The sequence below is a fragment of the Protobothrops mucrosquamatus genome, unplaced genomic scaffold (assembly GCF_001527695.2).
Source record: "Protobothrops mucrosquamatus isolate PMUCROS unplaced genomic scaffold, P.Mucros_1.0 scaffold25, whole genome shotgun sequence".
NCBI lineage: Eukaryota > Metazoa > Chordata > Lepidosauria > Squamata > Viperidae > Protobothrops > Protobothrops mucrosquamatus.
The window spans coordinates 1027683-1032097 of NW_015386410.1; positions in this window are offsets into that span (position 1 = coordinate 1027683).

A 4415-nucleotide genomic window follows, 5' to 3' on the forward strand; every position below is an offset into this window, starting at 1 on the left:
GCTTGCTGTGCAGTTGTCTCATTAATTACAATTCTCCGCAGGCTACATTATTTGCTCACAAGGGAGGGTGATGCCTCTAAGTTTCCTTGGCTGACCGGCTCCCAACAGGTGCTGTGCAATTGCAGAGAAGCCCTGGACTTCCTGGATCAGTGCACTGCATGGACTGCGGAGTGCCTGGTTGCAGGCACAAAGGAAGGAGAAGCTGAAGGAGCTTCTCCCCCCAACCCACCAAAATTAATTGGGGAGGACAGAGAAACCGAAAGACCCAAACCTTCCAACCCAGCCTCTGGATCCCTCAGTTTCCTCTCCTTTGAAACAACAGATGAACAGGTGAAGCGAAAGAGGATCCACACCCGGAACTCTTGAGGAGGAAGGTATGTTTGCAAAAGTACAAGCGGAGCGCAAGTCCTGCAGTGCGAAGGGGGAGAGTAAGTTCTGAGGAAAAAGCTTCCTCTTGAACCAAACAAAATGACTTCAAAGTCAGGGCTTCAAAGTCAGGAAGGGCTTTCCAAGGTGTTGCTAGGCTTCCTGAAATGGTGGAGATGAAACACATAGCACTCAGCCGGGCTTGCAAAGATAAATAAGAAGCAGGCAGCAGAGGTGGTGAGAAGCTGGCCATTCCTACCTGTTCCCCCTCCCCCCCCTCCACTTTTGATAAGGGAGATGCAAATGGTACAAGGGGAGTGGGGAGATGATGTCTGGAGGGCACATTTGGGGTAAAATCTGGCTAGTTGCAAAGGAGGTGGGGCCCAGGAGGAATTTATTACAAGTGACTTCCAACTAGCAACTTTACAAAGAACTTCTGCTTTTACCTGGCCGCCTTAATTGAGGCTTCCATGGATCAATAGTCACAATTTTTCATTCCTCCACTTTCACTGAAAGAGTTTTTGTGTATTTAAGAGGAGGAAAGCATTCTCCAGAGAACGAGTAAGATTTCGACATCATACCCCATTTTTTAATTTATTTTTACACCCCCCCCCTCCCTTTATCATTTTTATAAATAACCCAAGGCGGCAAACATACCTAATATTTCTTCCTCCTGCTCTTTTCCCCACAATAACAACAATCCTGAGAGGTTGGCTGGGTAGAGGGAGAGTGACTACAAGTAGTCCTCAACTTACGACAGTTCATTTAGTGACCGATCAAAGTTACAACGGCACTTTAAAAAGTGACTTATGACTGTTTTTCATACTTATGACCGTTGCAGTACCCCCATGGTCACATGATCAAAATTCAGATGCTTGGCAACTGATTCATATATATGACGGTTACAATGTCCCGGGGTCATGTGATCCCCTTTTGTGACTTTCTGAAAAAGCAAAGTCAATGGGGAAACTAGATTCACTTGACAACCATGTTACTAACTTAACAACTGCAATGATTCACTTAACAACTATGGCAAGAAAGGTCATAAAATGAGGCAAACTCACTTAACAAATGTTTCACTTAGCAACATAAATTTTGGGCTCAACTGTGGTTATAAGTCAAGGAACTATCTGTAGTCCAAAGTCACCCAGACATTATTCATGCCTGAAGCAGGATCAGACCTTTGCCATCTCCTGGATATTTAGTCTGGTGTATTCCCACTAAGCCAAACTAGCTGTTTAAAGTCATGGGACATTTTAAAGGAATGGGGTGTAAGGGTATCCCTGGAAAAGCATGAGGGAAATGGGGGAAAAGGTAGGCTTATAAATACAACATTTCCTAACTCTAGTAGTGTACTCCTGGCCTTTTAGGGGAAACTGGGACCATGACTTCTATCACCAAACTTTTCTCCCTTAGTTTTGCAAAGCCTTCAGATTTAAATCACAATAAAAGGTGAGCTGAGAACAAACAAACTAGGTCAAAATCTTACCTGCATCTGACTTGCTGCAGTTAAGGAAGAACTGAACAAAAATGACTGCTTCTCAAGATAATCACAACCTTGAAAAATAATATGTAATATTTGGTTCTCCAGATATTGAATTTCACTTCCCATTGTCTCCAGCCAGCATGGGCAGAGAAGATAATGAGAACTGTACTCTGGCAATATCTGGGATGCCACAGTTGGTCCCTCTTGCAAAGTACTATTTCGTGCACTCCCCTTAAGAATACACCAAAATGAAAAAATCTTATTGAACCATTTTTTCTTCCTGAACACCGTAGGAGCTGTGACCAGAAGAACGGATGCTTTTTCAAGCAAATGTATTTGCAGCTGTGCGAGGCTATCCTTCCACAAACTCGTGATTTTTCCTTGCTGATGTTTTTTCCCCCTTCTACATCTATATAAATGAAGAAATGTAATATCTCCCCCAACCATTAGATTGGGATTATATAATAATGGAAAAAAGCATCGAAGTAGCTTTCCCGAAACCGTCTTAACATCCAAATGACAAGAGAATTAACAGCTAGTTGAAGAAGAAACTTCGATACACGAGAATCCAGACGTTACAGGTGTGAAATCCGATTGGATAAATGGGGTCAACCCCTTGTTGCTGATCGGTTGCTAAAAGAAGGAAAGATTGTGGAATGTGGATTAACCTGTCAAGACAAATATATAGCAAATTCCCATAATTTGAAATTAGAACACTGTTTTGCTGACTGAAAAACAGGATTTATGTATATCATTCACTGGCCCTTCTCAGAAGTTTTTCTCCAAGTGGCTTTTATTGGCTGGAAACTATGAGAATTTTTGAGTTTCACATGACTCAAGAAAGCAAGTTTGCTTTGGCTAAGAATTGAAAATTGTTTATTCACTTCAGGAAAGAAAATACAATAGATCCAGATATATTTCTCAATTGTTCATTCAACCATACAGTATAACAAATATCCCAGCAATTAATGAGTGTAGATTATTTTATTTGTTGATTGGTTGCAGGTAATTTCTGATTCTTACCTAGCCCCATAGAAAATGCTTTTTCACAATCAATAGTTGGGTCCAGAAAATAATATTTTTTTTAAAAAGCTTTTTGATGTGTTTTTATGAATGTAAATGAGCAGCTATTTACTAAAAGAAACATCTGAAAAGAGAAAACTGGGACTTCTTCTTAGAATAACCTATTAGGAAAAAATGTTTGGACTTTATGGAGACACATGAGTCTTTTTACATATGCAGAAATACAGACTGTTGTCAGATATTGTGGGGCGAGTGGAATAGAAGGTCTGGTTAAAAAACAGAAATGTTCTCATGATGTTCCTTCATGTATGTCTAAGTAAAACAAAATATTCTGATCTGTGAAAGCCTAATGAATTTCTGCTCCCAGATGTCCTTCTCTTGACCCTCTAGATCCATTTTCTCATTCCCAAATTCTACATTTTCTTATTCGCATGTTGCTCCTCTCAATCTAGGCCTCTGCCCCAAGGTGCTGACCTCTTTCACTTTCTTTGCTTCTGCTCATCCCAGAATCTAAACATTCTTCTTTCTGTACCTGGCTCAACCAGCTCTTTCAATGTCATCATCTTATCCGAAACCTTCACAAATTAACTGTGTAGAAGGAGATCAGTAACTTGAGATTTGTGTAGCCAAATCCAGGGTTTAGATCAATTCTTCCATCATAGCTATCAATGAAAAGGAAGAGACATTGCAAAAGAAGGGATTGCAGGCAGAACTCTGTGGATTTCCACAGAATTGTTTAGGAAGTGCCACAGCTAAAATTGTACATCCAAATTAACATGTAAGAAGATATTGTGGTTTTGTCTTTCCCTTCTCTTAAACCAATACTGTCTTTATTACAGTATTTATTTCACATTTTAAGGCACTTGCCTCCACCATATTAGGAAATGATTGCCAGGAACACACCCAGATACTTTTATGGATTAGATTAAAACATATTTTCTAGGCCATTATTAGAATAAGGATTTATGCTGTTAATTCTCTCTATTCTGGTACTGGAACTGAGATTTGAGATCAAAAGAGTATACTATTTGATCCTGATGAGATAAAATAGGTCCCAAGGTGGCCAATAAATGAACTACCCTTTGGAACTTTTTTTTTCTTGCTTTGTTCCTTTTATTTTTGTTTTCCACCAAACAAATCCTGTTAAGATGGAAACAGCAGCATCACTAATGCTGTTTGATTAGTAGCTAGCCAGCCTAGTCTGTATTCTTTTTTTCTTCTGGTCAGATGGCCATCTAAAATTGTTTGAATCAAGGTGGAGGATTAGAGGATAGAGAAATAATATAATCAAGGATGTTGTTACCAATGTAAAACAATATTAATAAGCACTTGGGGAACCTATTTCCCTCTTGGGAGTTTAGAAAAATATTGTTATGTTAAAGGAAATGTTTACATTAATTTTCTAAGATTTCAAAGCAGGGCCAGGAAGAGTTGCTCCTGTCCAGCATTGCAAAGGCTGGCAAAAAAGACAGTGACTTGCTAAAATAACAAAGAGTATCCCGTGGGCACTTTAGAATTGCATGTTCTATTGTCAAAGGCC